Source organism: Myotis myotis, unplaced genomic scaffold, assembly GCF_014108235.1.
Source record: "Myotis myotis isolate mMyoMyo1 unplaced genomic scaffold, mMyoMyo1.p scaffold_m19_p_8, whole genome shotgun sequence".
Taxonomy (NCBI): Eukaryota; Metazoa; Chordata; class Mammalia; order Chiroptera; family Vespertilionidae; genus Myotis; species Myotis myotis.
The window spans coordinates 50444054-50466193 of NW_023416390.1; the positions used below are offsets into that span (position 1 = coordinate 50444054).

Consider the following 22140-nt stretch of genomic DNA (forward strand, 5'->3'; position numbering starts at 1 on the left):
AATTTTAAAACTACATTGCAATGTCTATTTGAACCTTAGCAAATATAACTTACTGGTGTAATATAACTGAATATTGGTATATTCAGCTAGTTTAATACTTTATAAATCCAGTTTGAGTTTTATTGTTTTACTTTTTATTAACAGGAAAGAAACCTTTTCTTTAAATAGGGAGACAATGACATACTTAAATAGAAATTTAAATTTTACTCTTTATGTTTATTTATAGAGGTTGTGATTTACTTTCGTATGCATTCAAGGGTTCTGGGCAGCAATAAAAGATAGTATTCAAACCAAGACATAATGAATCTAAAAGAATATTACTCACACCAAGGCATGTTGAGTCTATATGTCTCTTGGGATTGAGCATATACAAGCAGTTAGCTGGGGAAAAAGTTTTAGAAAGAAATATCATACTTTGTTCTCTGTAACATATTTTCAAGAAGTATGAAACCTTTACTAATATTTTTTGCTACAAAAATGGCAGTGGAAAAACTTAGTCTCTTACATATGAAGATATTTTAAATAGTTTATTAAGATGAAAGGACAATAAAATTACCCCCAAAGTATGGTAAAGAACTAAAAAATATATAGAAATAGGATATGGATTGCTCTAAATATTAAAATAATCACTGAGCCTTTTTGAACTTCCAGTGGACACAGTATTTTCACAAACTCTTACATTCTCTGATATGAAGTGTACCAGGAAAAGAAATGATCACCAATGATTTTTTGGTAGAGTAGTTAATTCAATAGATAGTCAATAAACATTGCTATAGGTTGCTTTCCATATGCATGGCAACCAGGGATCGAACCCACAACCCGGATATGTGCCCTGATTGGGAATAGAACCAGCGACCTTTCCCTGCAGAGGATGACGCTCAGCTGAGTCATACCAGCTGAGCGTCATCTTTGATAACAGTCATTCTCACTGGTGTGAGCTGTGGCTCCTGTTATGTGGCTGATGTTGGGAGCTCCCACTCCTCTTCCTTGTTTCTAACATCTCTATGTCTCAGCTTCTCTGCTCTCCTCTGTTAAACCAAAGCGGGTCCTCCCTGCAGTGGCCCAAAAGGCTGGAGAAGCTAGTGTCTCCTGCCACTCTCCTTCCCTGGGGAGGAGAGCTCTTTCTAACTGAGAGTTACCTCTCAGATGCTGGGCTGTCACAGCCTGGGGTGGGGAAGATACAGACCAAATAAGCTGTTCTGCCTTCCCTTTTTGTTTTCTCAGATTTTGTTCTTCCATAGTATGACTCAAGTTTCTTAAGTGGAATCCTGAGCTCTCCCAGAGCTGTGTTTGTTTGCGAATGACTGTCTAATTGTTTCTCTTTGTGGGTGGCTGAAGGCTGGGGTCTCCTACTGCCACCCATTTGGTGACAGTACTAATTACTCTATGTCAGCACATCACAAGTAGAACGTTTTTGAAGATCAGACTGTTTTTGATCACCCTAATTTGAATAAAATAGTAAGAATAATTTTTTTTCTTATTATGGCTTGCTCTGAAATCTATAGAATATTTATTGGTAATTTAGTCTGCATAAGCCCAGCATAATAAAACCACTTGGGGTCAGAGGAAAATATTATGTTTTTTTCATCAGTCCCTTGTTTTCATATCTGCTGTCACTATCTAGCCAAGGACACCATCTTTTCATAGCTAGGTTGTGGCAAGAGTTTCCTGTTTTCCATCTGTTAGTCAGAACCTTCACAAATTCATCTTTCTAAAATCCAGTCAATGTTCATATAGATGGTGCTGCTTAAAAACAATCAGTGTGGAGGGGGGAAGAAACTAATATGGCGGCATAGATAAACACCAGGAAATTGCTGCCTCCCACAACAATTGAAAATACAACAAAAACACAAAACGGACATCATCCAGAACTACAGGAAGGCTGGCTGAGTGTAAATTCTACAACTAGAAGGAAAGAAAAGCACACTGAGAGCCAGAGGAACTGCGGAAGTACAGTGCAGAGGCACGGAGGCTCGCGCACACGGAAAGGGGCTGGCACCTGAGGACGCGGCTGTCTTTTTGATTGCAGCCGTTACTGGGACACTGAGACGCGGGACTCCTTAGGGCAGGGCTAAGGATCTGCCATAGCTGCTTGCTCCGCCCTTTGATTCCTTGAGACCCTGCCCCACCCAGGCTGCAGCAGAGGCTTTTGCATATGAATGCCCCGGCCCTTTGCAACCTGATAATTACCTAACTGCAGCAGGGCCAGACAGACCCAGAACTTCCAAGAGAAGGCCCAAGGCCCCACAGCGGCTTGCATTGCTTCACAGCTGAGCCTCATCAGGGCACCTCCAAACTCCAAAAAAGGAAGGGGAATCTGCAGTTCTCTTCGTAGCTCCTGCTGCATAACCTCAGGCAGAGGCTAAATTAGCACCTCCTTAGATCCAAGAGCCACTGTACCCAGTGGTCAGAGGGGGACCATCCAGATCACAACTCCTCAGATCCATAAGGGACACACTCAGGGTGCAGTCTCAGTGAGCACCAAAGCCCCACTGAAGCAAGTCTTGCCCCAGAAGGGTGTCTCCAGCACAGAAGTTCTCCCACTGCAGACACAGCTGATTCTCACTGCCAATTGGCCTGGAGGTCAATTCCTCCCAGTGATCCTACAACAACCAAGGCATAACTACAACAAGACTGTGCACAAAGCCCACAAGGGGGTGCAACAAGAGTGTCCACCTCAGGTAACTGGGGAGGCTGAGACACTGGGCCCTACAGGACACCTAGCACACAAAGCCACTCTATCAACACAGGGAAGCAGCCAAAATGCAGAGACAAAGAAACAGGTCACAAATGGCAGAAATGGAGGAAAACAAACGACTGGATATAGAGTTCAAGGCCACGTTTATAAGGTTTTTCAAGAATTTTATGGAAACCGCCGATAAATTTAGTGAGTCCCTCAATAAGTATAGTGAGACCCTGGAGGACATGAAAAAGGACCAACTAGAAATTAAGCATACACTGACTGAAATAAAGAATAATTTACAGAGATCCAACAGCAGACAAGAGGATCCCAAGAATCAAGTCAAAGATTTGAAATACAAAGAAACAAAAAATACCCAACCGAAAAAGAAAAAAGAAAAGAGATTCCAAAAATATGAAGATAGTGTAAGGAGCCTCTGGGACAACTTCAAGCGTACCAACATCAGAATTATAGGGGTACCAGAAGAAGAGAGAGGGCAAGATATTGAAAACCTATTTGAAGAACTAATGACAGAAAACTTCCCCTACCTGGTGAAAGAAATAGACTTCCAAGTCCAGGAAGCGCAGAGAACCCCAAACAAAAGGAATCTAAAGAGGACCACACCAAGACACATCATAATTAAAATGCCAAGAGCAAAAGACAAAGAGAGAATCTTAAAAGCAGCAAGAGAAAGAAACCCAGTTACCTACAAAGGAGTACCCATACGACTGTCAGCTGATTTCTCAACAGAAACCATGCAGGCCAGAAGAGAGTGGCAAGAAATATTCAAAGTGATGAATAGCAAGAACCTGCAACCAAGATTACTTTATCCAGCAAAGCTATCATTCAGAATAGAAGGTCAGAGAAAGAGCTTCACGGATAAGAGAAAGCTAAAGGAGTTCATCACCACCAAACCAGCATTATATGAAATGCTGAAAGGTATTCTTTAAGAAGAGGAAGAAGAAAAAGGAACTCTTACCATTTGCCACAGCATGGATGGAACTGGAGAACGGATAAATACCACATGATCTCACTCATTTGTGGAATATAATGAACAACATAAATTGATGAACAAGGACTGATCCAGAGACAGAGAGGCATTGATTGGACTGTCGGGCCTTGGAGGGAAGGTAGGGGAGGGTGGGGGTAAGGGGGAAAGATCAACCAAAGGACTTACATGCAAGCATATAGGCCTAACCAATGGACATGGACAACGGGGGGGTGAGGGCATGAGCGGGGGCGGGGGGGGGGGCGGGGGGGGGTAGAGGGTAACGTGGGGACAAGGACACATATGTAATATCTTAATCAATAAAAAATATATTAAAAAACAAAACAAAACAAAAAAACAAACAAACAAACAAAAACAAAACAAACAACAACAACAAAAAAACAATCAGTGTGCTCCCAGTACCTACAGGATAAAACCCACACTGATTATTCTGGTGCTAACCCTCTTAGCAACTCCAACTTGCTTTACCATTTTAATCCTTCATTGTTCCCCCATTTAATCCTGTCACCCCAATTGATCAGAGCTGCTCCCCTGAAGATATCAAGACACTTTTCTGCATCTGCCCTTGGCCTTGTGCTATTTTGCTTGCACTTTATCACTCTGGAATCTCTTTCCCTCAGTCTCTCCAAGTCCCCCACCTCACAACCCGTTATTTGAGTACAACCTTGGGGACTGTAAAGGAGAGAAGCTTGGCATGTACCCAGGAGGTGGTGCTCAAAGGGCTGTTTATATCAGGAGAGGAGCCAACTGGAAGAAGGGCATTACCAAGAGGACACTCCAGAATCAATACTGGAGGAAGAAAGCAATTTTCAACTGGCAAGTAAAGTGGGAGAATCAAGAGCTCTGAGATTTGATCAAGTAAGTTTCCAAGTCAGACCATCTGAGCAAACAGAAAGTCAGAAAGCTAATGTGAGAGTTGAATAGGAAGATGGAAAAGGAGTAGGTAACAGTGTGCCAGAGACCGGTTCGAGAGTATTATCATCATGTTTGCTCTACAGCTGTTCTCTCTTGCAGGCATGTTTTGCAGATTTTGGGGATATCCTTGAATGAACAACATTGCTCTACTGGACACATTCCTCATGGCCCAGTTCAATACAGTCCATTCTAGGCCTCTGTAAAGCTTCCTTAAGTCACGTCCACATATGAGTCCCAGCTTCCTCTGGCGTCACAACACTTGTCTCTGTCCCTCATTTGGCAACGACTCCTGTGATTGCCTCAGGACCTCTTTGGTATTGTGGTTTTATTTTTATTTAAGACTTACATTTGTTTGATTTTCTGTGGTTGTGCCTAATATAACCGTTTTAGGTTATGAAATCATATCTTCCTTCAGTATGAAGATATGCAGCTTTTATTATTTTATATCTCCATTTATTTTATTTTTTTAATTCTTACCTGAGGACATGCTTAGAGAGAGGAAGGGGGGGAGGGAGAAAGAGAGAGAGAGAGGGAGGGAGAGAGAGAGAGAGAGAGAGAGAGAATCCAGTTGGCTTGACCTGAGGTATTTGTTCTTTCTCTTGACCAGCTGAGAACAAGGCACCTTAACTGCACAAAAATTAGGTCTATAAATCCTGCCCAGAGTGAATCCTGGTTTTCTTACCAAAAGAATAATGGAAAGTAGACTCCCAAATAAAGAAAATCTGGGAGGACTCATGTACATTATAGTCCAATAAATGTAACTGTGAGGCTTCATAGATCAAGGTTCATTCTGGTGAATGAATTTTTTAAATCAGTTTAGAAAATAAAGCAGGTGGAATGAGCATGGGGCAAATAGGTTATTTAAAATTGGAATACCAACCGGAGGCTTTAACCTTGGGCAGACTTGGCCCGGGAGCATGAGTATGAGCTTTGGGACAGGAAGCACAATCAGGTCAGTTAGGAGCAGGGAGTGGGCGGAGTGCCAGGGAGGATACTTAAGGATTCAGATCTCACTTTCTACTCAGATACCCCTTATGGCAGCGGTTCTCAACCTGTGGGTCGTGACCTCTTTGTGGGTAGAACGACCCTTTCACAGGGGTCGCCTAAGACCATCCTGCATATCAGATATTTACATTACGATTCATAACAGTAGCAAAATTACAGTTATGAAGTAGCAATGAAAATAATTTTATGGTTGGGGGTCACCACAACATGAGGAGCTGTATTAAAGGGTCATGGCATTAGGAAGGTTGAGAACCACTGCTTAAGGTCATGTTTGCAAAGATTCCAAATGGTTCACGCTGAATTGAAGCTCTGTGTGTGAAAGATAATTATTTCATGGTGAAAGGGAAAAGGGACAAATTAACAAAATAGAGCGATGCTATACCTGACATGGATCCCTAGTACCCAAGTAGCAACTAGGTTTCATAAAATTGTATTCAAGAACACCTTCAGTGGGTGAGGTAAGCTGCCCACTTATTCCTCAGGCATCATCAAACAAACACAAAGGTCTTAGAAATGCTTTTTTATTCATTCAGTATCTGAATATACTCATAAGTCTACACAACATTTATTAACCAATTTTACTTTGGAAAAAGAATAATACCTTAAGCCTGAAAACAAATAAACTATTATTGAATGTATGGAGTTTAAAACCTAATAATTTATCTACAGTATGTATTTCTAGTTTTGGTGTTACTTTTAACTGCTTCTATTATCTTAAAGAATAGTAAGTGCACAGCTTACTCTGTAAGAAGATTCTAATTACTGTATTCTCAGCAGTGGACTCCAAACTCTCATGTCTTCCCTAAAACAGAAAAAAGTTATTGAGAAAATAAGATTCTTTTTGAGTGAAAAGAGCTAATCTCAGTATGAACACACTTTGAAGAATGATTCTGGTTACACAGGCTGTTCAGCACTGAACAAGATACTTTATGCTACTAGTGAATATAATAAAACTAGACAGAAAAAAAGAAGTTGACTGAATATAAAAAAGTGGAGACAAGAAAAATCAACATCTTATTTTCTTAGTATGTAGAAGAGAGTCAAGAACCAATGAGTAGGTGCTTGATTATTTTTGATAAACACAAGAAACAAGAAGACCATCAGTCCCATGGTCTGATTTCATGGGCAAATATGGAATTTCAGTGAGAGAACAGGCATTGCTAAACTGATGAGAATTCTTTAATCCATGGTTAAATATTTGAGCTTGATTTCTAAAATTATATTTATACCTGTTACTCTCTTACTGAGGAGTGTTCTAATACATGTGAGTTTATTTTACTTCTTGGGTTAAAGGAACTATAAAATAAAGTAAGGAAATTTTAATTTTATGGCATTCCAAGGATTCAGTTGGAAGATGGGTTCATATCTTCCCTTTCTTTTCTACACCTAGCCATGTACGAAAGGAATTTTAAGAGATGTTTAATCCCTAAGTATAAAATTGCTTTAAAACTTGAAATATATGCATACACATATGCATACGTATTCTTAAAAATCTGTAAACAGTCTAACTGTTTTCTCCAATAAGTAATTCTTAAAACGATTTCCTTTTTCTTTTAGGGACAGGGATACACTGTGTCATGGCAAAGGTTGGAGAAGCCCTTTGAGTTTGAAAAACTTAGCCATGTTATCTTTTTCCCCCAGAGCCCTCCTGCCAGAGCTACACCTGAGCCACTTGATCAGTTTCCAATAACAACAGCAAGTGTCCAGCCAGCCGGAAAGTAGCCAGGCATCCAGCATGGAAGTTTGCATGCTCCCCAGAGAGCAAAGAATTGCCTAATTACTTTCTAGTTTACCATTCACGTGCTAAGTTTCACGGTCAGTCTTTAACTAGTGATTTGCGTGTTTTTACTCTGATCTTCATAATCTCATTTAAAATTTTTTCTAGCCCTGGCTGGTATGCTCAGTGGTTAGAGTGCAGGCCCTCACAACAAAGGACCGAGGGTTCGATTCCCGCCCAAGAGCGCATACCTGGGTTGCAGGTTCGATCCCAGGTGTGGGAGGCAACCAATCCATGTGTCTCGCTCATATCGATGTTTCTCTCTCCCTTGCCCTTTCCCTTCCATTCTCTCTAAAAATCAATGGAAAAAATATCCTCAGGAGAGGATTAACAAACAAAAAATCCTTTCTAAACTTGAGTTTGAAGCCAACTTTTACTTTGGACTAAGGAGTCTGGAATTTCATACCTCTGAATGAAGCTGTCATTGGATGCAGACAGCCTTGGGAAGGATATGACCTTGTGTAATAGATTCTCTTCAGCTGAGAGAATGTCCCACAGAGGGACATAATTGAGAGCTGTTGGCTGTAAAACTACAACCAATGCTTGAGTCCTCAGTGGGTTCAGGGGGTGTACCCCATTATAAATAAAGCATATTAAGGATATGTCATGTAAACCATGTTAGAATAATAGTAATCATGGATTTTAAGCATGGGTGAGACACAATCTGATATATATATTTAGAAAGATTCTGCAATATAAGGAATGGATTTGAGAGAAACATGACTAGAAGCAGCGAGACCAGTTGAAAGTTGGTTAAAACATTTCAGGCAACAGAGGATGGTAGCCTGAAGTAGGATAGTGACAGTAAGAATGGAGAGTTGTAGATGGATCTAAAAGGTACTTAGGAAGTAGAAGGAACAGGACTTGGTGTTTGGGTTTGAAAAAGTTAGAGAGAGAAGAGTGTAAGTTGTAACCCAAATTTCTAGCTTAGACACACTTGATGGGGAACAAAGCAAGATAAACCAATTATTTGACTGTTATTGTATTTTTTTTTAGTAGTAGGAGAGAGAGGCTAAATTCAGTTTTGGAAATGTAGAGTTAAAGTGAGTTACAGTGGCATGTATGTGGGAATTACTAAAAAACATATAAGGGTCTAGATCACACGAAAGTGGTCTGGACAAAGATAAAAATAAGCGGGCCATCAATATAAACGTGGTACTGTGGCCAAGAGAGATCAAGGTTGCTCCAGAAGGTGTAGAAAGTGAGAAAAGCAGAAGGCCTAGGATAAAACCATAAGGTCTTGATTTTTCTTTTTCATAACTCATTAATTATATTCCCACCCTGAACTTTGAACTGGATTAGGAAGGAGAGAAGAAGAGTGATAGTTTTAAAATAACTTTGATGTCTCAAACATATTATCTCATTATCATATAATTTCAAATTATCATCCCCATTTAACAGATGACAGCAAAGGCTAAGGAAATTAAGCAACTTCCAGAAGTCACAATGCTATCTATATATATAAAACGCTAATATGCAATAGACAAAATGCGGATGCTCCTGCATTGAGCACCTGCCCCCTGGTTGTCAATGAGTGTCATAGCGACTGGTCAACCAGTCATTCCGGTCATTCCGGTTGTTCAGTTATAATGGTCACTTAGGCATATATATATATCCTATCTAATAGAGAGAAACATGGTAATTAGCGTACAACCGCTACCCTTCCCATTGGCTAATCAGCGAGATATGCAAATTAACTGCCAGCCAAGATGGCGGCCGGCAGCCTGCAGCTTGAAACTAACATGAGGCTTGCTTGCTTCAGTGACGGAGGAAACCAACGTTCCCTGCCTGCCTTGCTGGCCTCTGAGCTTGCAGTTTAAAAAAACATTGTAACAAATATAGAAGCTAAACAAAACCCCAGAAACCTGCTTTCAGCGAGCCGGGATCTCAGAGCTGGAATTGATACAGAGTTTCGATTATAGAACCTAAACAAACCAGATACCTGCTTTCAGCAGCAGATGCCTAAGAGCTGGAGCCTCAGAGCTAAAGCTGGCCCAGAATAAAAAAAGAAAAAAAGAAAAAAGGAGCAGTTGGGAGCTTCAGTCCCAGCCTGAAAACAACCCTCAGCCCCTCACCCAGACTGGCCAGGCACCCCAGTGGGGACCCCCACCCTGAAGGGTGTGTGACCAGCTGCAAACAGCCATCATCCCCTCACCCAGGCTGGCCAGGCACCCCAGCGGAGACCCCCACCCTGATCCAGGACACCCTTCAGGGCAAACCAGCCAACCCCCACCCATGCACCAGGACTCTATTCTATATAGTAAAAGGGTAATATGCCTCCCAGCACCGGGATCAGCAGAGCTGAGAGGCCTCCCAGCACCGGGATCAGCGTGACAGGGGGCAGCGCCCAAACCTCCTGATTGCCCTGCAGCTCTGTGTGTGATAGGGGGCGGGGCCACAACCTCCCTATCAGCCCTGCTCTGTGTGTGACAGGGGGCGGCGTCCCAAACCCCTGATCGGCCCTGCTCTGTGGGTGACAGGGGGCGGCGCCCCAACTCCCCAATAGGCCCTGCTCTGAGCCCAACCAGGGGCTGCACCTAGGGATTGGGCCTGCCCTCTGCCACCCGGGAGCAGGCCTAAGCCAGCAGGTCGTTATCTCCCAAGGGGTCCCAGACTGCAAGAGGACACAGGCCGGGCTGAGGGACCCCCCACTCCCCCCCGAGTGCACAAATTTTTTGTGCACCGGGCCTCTAGTATATATATATATACTAGAGGCCCAGCTCACAATTAAATCATGCACATGTAGGGTCCCCTAGGCCTAGCCTGCCATCAGGGCCATGTCTGCCACCCCACGACGACTTGCACACTCCACAGACGCTGCCAGCACCCTGTGACGCTCCGCTGACACTGCCGGTGCCCCATGATGCTCCGTGGACACTGCCAGCACCCCACGACATTTCGCTGATGCTACCAACTTCCTGGGGGTGGGTGGGTAGGGGGAGGGTGGGACCCCAAACCCGCTTTGCCCACTGGTGGGACCCCAGACCTCACCACCGCTGCCGTGGGCCTCATGAGATCATTTGTGCCTGGCTGGCCCCCATTCCTCTCTCCCCAGTGTTCAGTGTCTGAGCCACTGGCTGCTCCAAACAATTTGGCTCTTTCCCTTAGTAACAGCTTTTACCTTCTGCCTCAATTCCTCTCCCAGCTCGCGCCCTTCCCCCACGTGCTGCCTCCCCCTGCCACTGGCCGTGTGCACTCCTGCCCCTCCCCCTGCAGCAGGAGCACCTCTGCTCACCACCTGGGGACCCGCACGGCGCTCCTACCCCCCACCCCCGCCCACCCAGCGCCCATTCCCCATGCCCTCTTCACCACATGGCCCTGCCCGCTGCCCACCTTGCTGTGATCGGAGCCTGTGGGCTGTGGGACTGAGAAGTGCTCCATGCACTTCCTGGTGACTGGTCTTTGGTTGTTACGGTGTTACGGCATTATGGCCACTGGCTTTTTATATAGATAGATAGATAAGCATAGTCTTATCCTGGTTTACATAATGTACTAACCTTTAAAAATATTTTTTAAAATATTAAAAAGTGAAATTAGAAAAATTTTAATCTGCTTTAAGAAATAAGATATGGTCTCCTATGTTTTCAAACCTTAAAAGAAGATGTATCAATTTGTTTTTATCAAATAGAAAAATAGAAGGAAATGGTTTCATCTATCAATAATTACTCTGTGGAGAAAAGTTTCTATTTTCTGAAGGGAATTAAAAATATATAGCAATAGGCATTTAGGACAAAATTACCTCACAACAAAAAGTGTATGAACTGTTAGCACTGCTGTTATTTATTTATGTGAAGCTAGAATTACATGCCCACATAGGGCCCAGATTATGAAAGTGCCTGAATAGGTTTCTCAGGGCTGTGAGAAACTGTGACTGCAGAAGCCTATGGGGAACTTTCTTGCAGGCGTTCAGAGACACCTCCTCCCACCCAGGGCTTCTGTTGAAAAAGATGCATCAGTGGTCTGTGCTCATTAACATCTGCAAATGTCCTCGCTAGCATTCCTAGGCTCAGAGACGGGGAGCTCAGTCTTCCTGCCTGGCAACTGGCAACTGAGAGAAAAAGTCACGTGAGCAGAGGGACTTTTTGACCATACTCATAAGTGGGTAACCATTCATTTGCTGTTGGCTCCCTTGGACATATCCTCAATATGAAAGAGAGCACACAGCCTTCAGAAGAGCAGCATCTCCATCTATAGTTCCAGTGGTGAGGCTTGAATATAGAATAATGTTCAATTATTATCTGTCATTAAAGAGTGTTTATGGCACATGCAATTGTATGGGTGGACACAGTTAAAACCGCAAAGCCTCATGATTTGCTGTAATGAATGTTAAATTACACACATTTCAGGATTCCTTGTCAGCCCCAACCAGGAGCAGAAAGAAGGCCTCCTTTTAAAATCACCCTTTGTCTCATTAAGTGTGAGTAGAATATTGGTTTTGACATTAAGATTAAACTGGGTCAAAAGCTGCTATGTAGCTCTTGAAAAATTATTTCGCTCCTTAAGGGAAAAAAACACACCAAAAACACATTTAAATTGTGCAGATCTCATCCATCATGAATGTGGGTTTTTTAAAGGATAAAAATAATAGAGGATTGTAGGCTTTTAAAAAATATATAGTATACAATTTTAAAACTTGAAGGAATTAAAATGCGTGTAAGTGTAGTCTCGCTTATTTTGTATGTGACTACACATATTCACAGATTGTGGAACATTATTCAAGGTCATACAAGAAAAGAGTATTTAACGGTAAAAGTAGGACTTTAAACCAAGTTTTTTTTTATTCCAAATCAAAACATGTACCACAGAGCTACATTGCCTTGTTTCATAAATACTTGATAAATAATAAATATAGGATGATAAAACGCTATCAATTGATAAGTACTAAGTAAAAATATCAAGTCATATATTTAGAAATTTCAAGGACACTGAAAACTTTACTAAAACTAAATACTTGTAATTTGCTTGGGGCAGTGACATTGCTTGATTTTTAAATATCACACAGTAATCATTCCTCACTTTATCTTATTGGCTTCACTTTGAGGAAAAAAGTATCCTTCTGTCATTGAAAATGCTAAATGAAATGCATCAGTAGAAATTAATAGGCAATAGAACCTGATGAATTCTCTTGGAGAATGTTTGTGTGATGAAAGCTTGGCAACTGTTTTCGTGATTAATCATGATAATGCACAAACCCTTGGCTTCAGATAAACTGTCCTATTCCTTTTTATGGAATATGTCTCCTTCCTGGAATATTGCTCTCCTTCCCTTTTTTCTTCAAGGAGGATTAACCACTCCACCCTCTTTATATTCTTCCCTATGACAGCTCCACCTTCACTTATTTATTCAAATCCCACTTTCCCAGAAAAGATATCTCAGAACACCAAAGGAGGATGCAATCTTATTTTCTTTTGAATTTCAACGCCCTTTCTATTTCCACACTTAACACTGATCTGATCATACATTGTAATATTATCACATATTCCCCAGACCTTAAGCATTACAAAAGGATTGAGTTACTAGTATATGCTCTACAGGGTAAGTATGGGGATAGGAAGCCAATAAATATTCCTTGCTGATAGCTAGAGTGAATACACAGCAATGGCTAAGTACATCAGAAGCAAGGATACTTTAAAAATCAATCAGTGGATCTTTGGTTAGCACACATGCTAAAAGTGAACTTTCTTTATGAAGACAGAATACTTTCAAGCCTTTCCTGTTACAGAGAATTGAGAATAAAAGGATATGTATATATATATATATATATATATATATATATATATAGAGAGAGAGAGAGAGAGAGAGAGAGAGAGAGATTTTCAATTTAGTTTAATCTTAAAGTTTACTTGGCTAAAAATCGTCTTCCTCCAGCTGACCAGGGATCAAAATTCCCATCTCTATGTGACAGAGACAAGAAAGATAGAAGTGAATGTGAGTGAGCACTCATCACAGGCCCAGTGACTACCATATATTTCCCACTAAAATTTACAATAATCCTATGAGAGAGGATCATTATTTCCTTTTCCCCCCTCCAAAGGTTTCCCTGAATATAGGGAACCAAGATTACAGAGAGAATATGGTCAAGATGTGGTATTTCCTATAGGCAATATTTATTCTGCTCTGTTTTGAAAAACCAATTTATTTTGAAATACAATAGCTTGTGTTTTTAACACTCAATATATATAAACCATTATTGTTTATTAGACTAATAATTCATTGGGGCTCAAAATTTAAATATCAAACTAGTAAAATTACATTTTAAAAATTGTCTTATATTAGTACAGAAAAATAGTGGTTTGGAATTTGTTCTAGAAATATTTTTTCCTAAAAAAACAACACACTTAAAGCCAAACTTTATCTGCTTTGTATTTGTCAAGGTAGCCATGTGGGGCAATAGCAAAAATTGGGGTTTTATCCAGCCTCCAAATCTTATGATTTGTTAATTTACAATGTGCCTTAATACTGGAATTAGAGGCAAAGTTTTTCTCCCTAATTAAGCTAGCTGATGGAGTTGTTCCTTGTACATGCGAAATGTGCTTGCATTTAAACGGAGCCCAGTGGCCTGTCCTCTGCAAAGAGGGCAATGTTTTCAAATCTGAAGACATGTGCAGCTGTTCAGCTAGTTGGCTAATCACTTCTGAGATTTTCTTCCCCAAAATAAAAATCGTCTGGGGACTGATTGTTAGTCAGAATAGTAACAGAGCTTGGCATTTCCGAAGATCTGTTCATCACTGGATTTCACAGGACTGAGCCCAACTGAAATCCTAAGCTTCTCTCCCAGGGGTCCAGGTGGAGGCCTGAGTGGGAACAGACAGCTCTGCGGCAGGTTTGGAGTCAGGACTGGACATTCCTTACTCACATTTCCACTTCACATCCATGTGGCCCTGCACTTGACTAGTACAAGCCTACCGTGTGATGTGCTGCAGACAGCACTGTTCTCTGCAGAATCCCATGACGTGGGATGCATCCTGGCTCTCTCTTAGGCGGGGCATGGAATTAGGTAAGCAACTGCTATACAGACCTTGTGTGGATCTGGTACAAATCCAAGTCTCTTGGGCAGGGATTTTCAACCAGTGTGCTGCAAGGATTTATAAAACATGCAATACCTGACTGTCTAGTCAGGGCACTGATATCTTCTCCCTTAGACTGTCAAATAAAAAAAAAATGACAACAGCCAACACAACAGCCATCTGGTGTGACTGAACAAAATTATACCTATTTTTTGTCAGATTGGCAAAAAATATAATGTACTTTTTGGTGTGCTGCAGAATATTAGTAATTAGTTTACCATGAGATGAAAAATGTTGAAGATTGCTGTTCTAGGGGATCAAATATATGAATGTGTTTTGTAAACTATTAAATAAGTTCATATACTGGATCTCCAGTGGCGCAATCAGTTAGCTCATGGTACTTATAAATAAGTTCATACAAATATAAATTATGATTAATATTTATCTCTCATTTGCCCAATATCCTCATCAATTTCTTCACTTATAAAGGGGGTGAGTAGATCATGACTCGGCATATATAATGTCACTATGAAGAACATGTTTAGAGATTTACTAAATGGAATACATTCTAAATTTTTTATAATCCAGCTATATCTACAAAAAATCTGGGCTATTTAATGTCTATTTTAATAATTGATTTTTCTTTTAGTTGACCCTACTCAAGAAACCCTATATGTAGATTAAGCCCTAGAAACAACTAGCTATATGCCCTCAGGCACGTTGTCTAATTTTTAACGGAGAAGTCGGAGGTGGGTGGGTGGGTGGGAAGGGTAGGAAAGAGATGAGACAAAAGGGACGGACAAAGGGATCTGGGCCGCCTGCTTTAGCATCTACAGCCTTAATTCTCTACCCCCAGGAGAACTATGGCCTTAAGCAAAGAGAGCTGGTTTAGAGCTCTACCTACTCACTGATTTCATGTTCAAATATACGAGGAAGCCAATATTTGCTATTTGAAAACATCATTTCTAAAGCTAGGTTCCAAATTTGGAGTTCTGACTAAAAATGCCTGAGTACTTTGCAGAAGTCATAAAGGTCGGCAATCAAAAAATGTTTGTTGACTGATTGATTGGCAGACATAGCTTGGTGACTAAATAAATTAGAATCCCTTCTGGGAAGTAATCGCCTAACTAGGGACCACATTCCTCAACCTTCATTGCATCTAAGTGGAGCTGTGCGACTATTTCTCCCCCGTGAAATAAAAGCCAGTTCATGTGTGTCACCTTTGGGCTGAGAAGTAGGTGTAATTCTTTAGGATCTCTTTTTCCATCTGTTGGCTGCCTCTGAGCACCTAGAGGCAAGAGAAGCCCCAAGACGGAAAGATCCAGGATTCATGAATGATCCCATGGAAGGCCACCTCCCCGCCAGGAACAACCACATAGAAATCTGCAGGAGTAAAATAGACAATTTCATTGTGCTAAGCCACCAAGACTTTTGGGGGTACTGGTTGCTAAAGCTAGTGTTACTCTAATATAAAGGGCAAAAATAAAAAGCTCATGTTTTACTGAGTTAAACCTAAGATAACTAACAAAGTACTAAGGTGATTGAGCTGGCCTAGAAATAATTAAATTTTCTGTCATTAGGCAAAAATGGGACATTAAAGTAGAAATTAATTTATAGGAGCATGAAGAAAGTTACAGTTGTGTTCTCCCTTGAGTTTACGATTTGTAAAACTCATACCTATCAGTGACTAAATATATTTTAATTTTGCTGTCACCTGTTCAGCCGGATATAGTCTGCTTTTCTGCAAGTAATTTCCCCTATTTATTCCTATAAGTGAATGAAATGAATAACGTACTCTATGTGGCTTTTTAGTGCAGAAGAGACTGGTGCAATATTCAAATTTTTTATTTCAAGGTGATTGTGACTTGGTTCAGAAGTCAACTATCTTCCATGTAAAAAGTGAGTTGAATAGAAATTAAAAAATGCCTCCCCCCCCCCCCCCCGCCCCTATAGAGTTAGCTTCTATTCCAGTTAGGGCAGGAACCCTCTACAAGTTCAAAGTGAAACATTTGGTTTGAGGGGCCATCTTGTTCCAGGTCCTTTAAAAGGTATCAGTATTGTTCTTTGTTCCAATATAAAAAGCTGCTTCTGGCTTAGGGAAGCATTCTTGCAAACTGATTGCATATCTGACAAAGCCCTTCCATGGCTCAGCAGGAGGAACCATGTGCTTTTCAGCCTAGCTGATTCTAGCAAGATAACAGGCTGAGCTGAAAATGAAAAAAAGTCAAAATTTCTTTTCTAAATTAGTGAGACACCATTTTACTTGGTAATTGCAGAAATTTAAAGGATTGGAGATTTAATTCCATGTTCATTCATTCTTCCATTGTCAGAATCTTTTCAGAAAGAAACCACTTTAGACAACCTTATTTTGAGGGTGAATATGGGGTGAAATGGTACATGAGCTTATTTTCCCTTTTCATTCTGAGAAGTTTGCCTACATCTTCCTCCTTGCATCCACTGGACTACAGTGTATGTATATTCCCACTGTTACCCAAGTAATGTTCTATTGCAAAAGTAGGATATTTATTTTTCCCCATAGAAGACCCAGCTCTAAAATGAGAAGCCTTTTCCTTCTTTTGGTTTAATAAATGAGTTTAGACTAAATGATCACACTGAATACTTTATGATTTTACCAGAACTACCTAAACTATACTAAGGGAGAATGAATATGGGGGAAGAAAACCTCTTTGCCTAAAAAAAAAGAAGAATCCCAGTTTTATTAAGGGAGTGGCAATGGGTTCAGCTAAAAACACAATTATTCCAGATTCCCCTGCAGGAGTGATGGCATTTTTCACAGTTATGACCCATAAGAATTAAGTCAAAGTTTCCAGGGGATCTGGAAAGCTCTTGGAGAAAGAGCTGATTCAGCTGTCACTTGCCTTTTACCTTTCACACTTCCTGTCCCCCTACCTGGAATGTAGACAGGATGCTGAAGATGAGGCAACCATTTTGAGACCACAAGGCAACAAATTAGACGATAAAAGCCACATAGGATGGCCAAGCGGAAGAAAAATGAGCTGAGGTCCCCGAGGACTGTGGGTTTGCCAGGACTGTAAAGTCCTACCTTAATGTCACTTGACCTTAATGTCACTTGACCTGACTTAATGTCACTTGAGAGAAACAAAACGTCTATTTGATTAACCTAGTGAAAGTTGGATTACCCTTATGAGCTGTCAAGCCTATACCAACCTAACACAATTAGATTGTAAGGAGAATGCTAATTTTTTTTATAAGAACAAGTTTCTTAACAAGGATTTCAAAAGCATTCATTTACTATGGTGATTATTAACCTGATATACTTATAAATTATTTTTTTTACATTACTTAAAATGACTCTTCCAAGGAACTCTACTAGGCAAATAAAATATGCAACCCCCATAAATGGATTATCATGAATGTGTTTCAGCCCTCCCTTTATTCATTCAGCAAATATTTATTGAGGACCCAGTAAGCACTGTTCTAGGGGCAGGGATGCAAGGTTGAAAACAAATGCCTGACTAGAAGGGCCTCAATTTACTTAAAAGTAATAAGATAAAGTTGTGTTTTTTTTTAGAAAACTCTATTTTCCAATTCCTTGCTTCTGATGTGTTGTTTATTTCATGAACATTATTCTACAAGAGGAAAAGCCAAGCACCACAAAATAAAAGGATCTTAACCACAAACGTGGTGTCCATCACTTAATGTTCAGAACACTTTCATCATTTGAAAATTTAATTCAACTTTGCACCAATACTTTCATTAGCTATGAGAAGTAATTGAATGAAATTCCTCATTCTATCCACTGCAGAACTTGTTTGCCCCAAAGCAGTTTACTGCTAAGAAGACTAGTGCTACTCCGCTTTGGTTTTTGCCATTTCTGTTATTTTAAAAAATAAAAAAAATACCTTTACACCAGTATCCAAGGGCAAGCATTCACTGGAGTACAGTAGGCAGAATACTGTGAAGATCGGGAAAACCACTTTACACTCACCTGTTCCTCTGTGTCACCTTAAGCAGACCATTTAACTTCATTCTACCTTCGTTTCCTTAGGGGTGAAATGATGGGGTGAAAATAGGTCATTGTGTTGTTCCATGGACCTAAAATTCTCTTATCTCCCTGCTCTATTCTCAGTGTGACGCATTAGTACACAAGTTTCCCCCACTAAGAGCAGCACATTAAGATTATTTTTAAATGATGCATGGCTTCTTCTCTATTTCTGTTGTCTCAGGAATTATGTTTTAGCCCACATCCCCACATCAAACCACAGTTTTATATATAATTAAATAACATAATGCATCTTGTATTAATAATACCATGCCACTATCCTCAGGATCAGCATATAGGACAGGTTTTATTATTTCTAGCTTTCAAGGACATGTACACATTTGCGATAATTGAATAAAAATTAGATGGAAAGAGTATATTGTTTTTAATTTGCTATTTTAAAATATTCACCCCATCCTTGGAAATGAGCCTAGAAAAGCTTATTTCAAAAGCACAGGAATGCTATTGCCCCATTCTGAGAAACTGCTTTCAAACTCTAACAAAAGATTTATTATATACAAAATCTGAATGCTGAAATTCAGATCTTCCTTTTTGGTATTGACAAAGGAAGTAATTAATTCACACATCTAACAGTTATCTGCAAACTACCACAGAGAGGCACCTGCTTTTCTTACTGCTTTCACAAAAATATTTCAAATTGAAATAGATTAAGCACCACTGGTTTAACCCACCCCATGCTGAATGTGATATATAAGATTTAAAGTGCCCTGACTTGGCTTGCAACAAGATGTTTAAGGAACATGAACACTCCTTACAATCCTTTAGTTATCATCCTGCAAACCAACTCACACCTCCAACTACTACTCTCATTACATACATACATATTCCCCTTACTCACCACAATGAGTTAAAAGCAGACAAAAGCTCTCGGTGGCAGCCTTTGAGTCATTACTTTGCGATACCATTCCCTTCATCTTAGGTGTCATGGCATAGTACTTTGCAGACAGCTATTCATTCTGCTAGGTTTGCTGCAAACACTGAAAGAGGTGTCTTGCACTCGCTGGAAGATTTAGCTTTTATGCTTCTGGTCATTCTTCCCGCAAAAAGAATGAGACCAGTTTCTGAGCCATTCTTAACTCTCCTTAGAAAATATTTCAAAAGAGAAAGACAAGAAAGACTTCATGATTTTCACGCAAACTCCCAGCCTGCCTGCTTGCCTGCTGCTGCCAACACTTCTAACTCTTGCTGGTGATGACATTCAGCGAGCTCCCCAGTCCCGATGCTTCTTATGTAAGGCTGTCTAGGTCAAGTGTAGGAGACACAGTGCTGGCCTGTGAAAACTCATGGAACTGTTACCTTCTGATTAACACTTCAGGGGCTATGGAAGCTGGAGGAAGCTGAGCTTGTACTACATCTTTTGGGGGTAAATATTTTTGCATGATTCAGTGGTTTATATGCTATAGCCTTGGCAGATGCCTGTCAGCCATGCTGAGAGGTGCAGGGAGAAATTACTAAGAGATTCCAGATCTGTTAGCATGCTTGAATAAGCACAGTAAATGTGTTAGCAATCCTAGCTTTAAGTGTTTAAGGAGTAAATGAATCATAAATTAGGGTTTGTTTATCAAGCATCATCTCTAACCATCAGGGAATGAATGCTGATTTGACTGTTTAAACTCTGAATGCAATTCATTTGCTCGGAGGTGCTGTAGAAGAGATGATTAGATGTAGCTATTAGTTTGAAGAGATTTACTGCAGTTCTTGGCTACTGCATTGCTCTTGTCTGATCGCAAATTTGCTTCCCTTGTAAATGAGCTAGATGTTTTCCTGTATGTGTTTTCTGTTGTGATAACATGATAACGGAGCCTGCCAAACCTGGCAGTTTTGTGACTTCCACAAATAATAAATCCGCCTACTTAGTACCAAGGTGAATACTGCAGTAAGAGCGCCATTCAATCCTAGCACTGAATGATGTTGGGTTAGCTGGCTTGACTCAAACTGTGCTGTGTTTAGGGGACTTGGAGGTATGATCTCAGGTTTGACATGAACAGTTAGTTACTTACTCTCTGAATCAAAGTAGAAACGTATAGCGCCAATTCTGTTTTAGACTCTCACTGTGCCCTGGTGTGGGAATTCATTAGAATAGCAGGCTCTTGGTGAATGCTGCAGAAAAGCCTGGAGAAGTAGCAGGGTGAGATTGCAGCAGCAGTGTGATATGGGCAAGGAATTTTAATAAGACTTAACCAGAGATGATGGTACAGCAGATGGCACCAAATTTAGAACGTAGCTGGATATTTAAACAACGGAAGACAAATGCAGCACATTTGAGAGGGTTTGGCTTCCTGTGCGCCCTTGGGCAGTGAAGTTCAGTCCCTTGAACAGGATGCCATGAGGTAGTAAAGTGCAGGTTGTGTAAACTGTCTTCATGATTGAAGAGCTAAGTGGGAAGTTGAATATTCAGTCACTGGGTGTCTCTCAATGGGGGCACCGTCACAAGGCAGGTAATTAGAGCACCTTCACTAGGTAAACAGGTAGTTTTAAGTCTCTGGAATTTCTTGCATTCATTTTACTAACTTAAAGAAATGAAAATGGGTGTCACTAAAATAAATTTCTTATGGGCTACTTTTCATTCTATTAATCATGATAGAAGGTCAGATATTCTTCCCTGTGGAGCCTGTTCTGCACGTCATATAATGAGGAGCAGCCCTGGCCCCGACTCACAAGGTGACAATAGCAACCCCTGGTTGTGACAATTAAAAATATTTCCAGACATTAACACATGTCTCCTGAGGGAAAAATTGTCCTTCCCAACAGTAGCACATTGATTACTTATGATGGGAATATACTGCTTAACATTTTATGCTATATTTAATTGATTAAGCATGTACATTTTCCCCAAATAATTTGAGGAGACAGTTATAGTTCCTCAGGGACGGATTTTATCTTACTGATGTCAATAGGCATTTTCCCCATAGACTTAGCTTGGCATAAGCGCCTCACCAGACCAGGTTTTATTCAGCTTGGCATACAGAATATTCCTCATAACTGTAACATTAAAAATGATGCATTCATACTTAGTTGTACTCACAATCTTTGAGTTTACTTATCTTCAAGGAAACACTATCAGTACTCAAATGGTCTATAAATGATTTTTATTTGATACTTTTTGTTTGCCCATTGTCTAAATGGGATTCTTCTTTTTAGGCAATGAAGCCTAAAAAGTTCTCTTAATGTCTTCATTTTTAAAGTAAAGGATTTGAGTTAAAGGAGGTATAAAGTTAGTTTTGCTTCTGCTATCTGTAGTTTCTCTAAGGGAATTACCTTTATTGATTAATCTTTGCTAACATGAGATTACATCATAAAGTGATATTATATTTTTAGAACCTACAATATTAGGCTAACGTTTATGGAGTACCTGTTCTAGGCCAGTCAGTGGTCCTCAACATGTCACCTCCCAACTAGAAGCATCAACATCACCTGGGAACTTTTTAAGAATGCAGATTCTCGTGCCTCACGCAAAACTTGCTGAGTCAGAACCTCTGGGGTTGGGGTGGGGGTATTTGATTTTTAACAAGCCCCCCAAGTTACTGTGAAGCATGCTAAAGTGTAAGAACCACTAGCTGGGCAGTACTTTGGTTAAATATTATGAAAAATAGGTTTCACTACATGCAATCAAGTGTACATTACATGATAAAATTCTCTATTTTTCTGGTTGCCCAGATTTCCTAATGTAAGCAGTTCTGTGTTTTAAAGTTTTATGCAATT

General features: G+C 40.4%; 1 long non-coding RNA gene across 1 annotated transcript in view; it reads right to left on the reverse strand.

Annotated features, from left to right (window-relative positions):
• LOC118661913 overlaps positions 1-19587 on the reverse strand; it is a 40176-nt gene extending 20589 nt beyond the window's left edge. The window contains exons 1-2 of the long non-coding RNA XR_004969525.1: positions 19277-19587; positions 18364-18418 (exon numbers count right to left, since the gene is read on the reverse strand). This is a non-coding gene — a long non-coding RNA (uncharacterized LOC118661913). The remainder of the gene's footprint in view (positions 1-18363; positions 18419-19276) is intronic.
• Positions 19588-22140: the final 2553 nt, after the last annotated feature.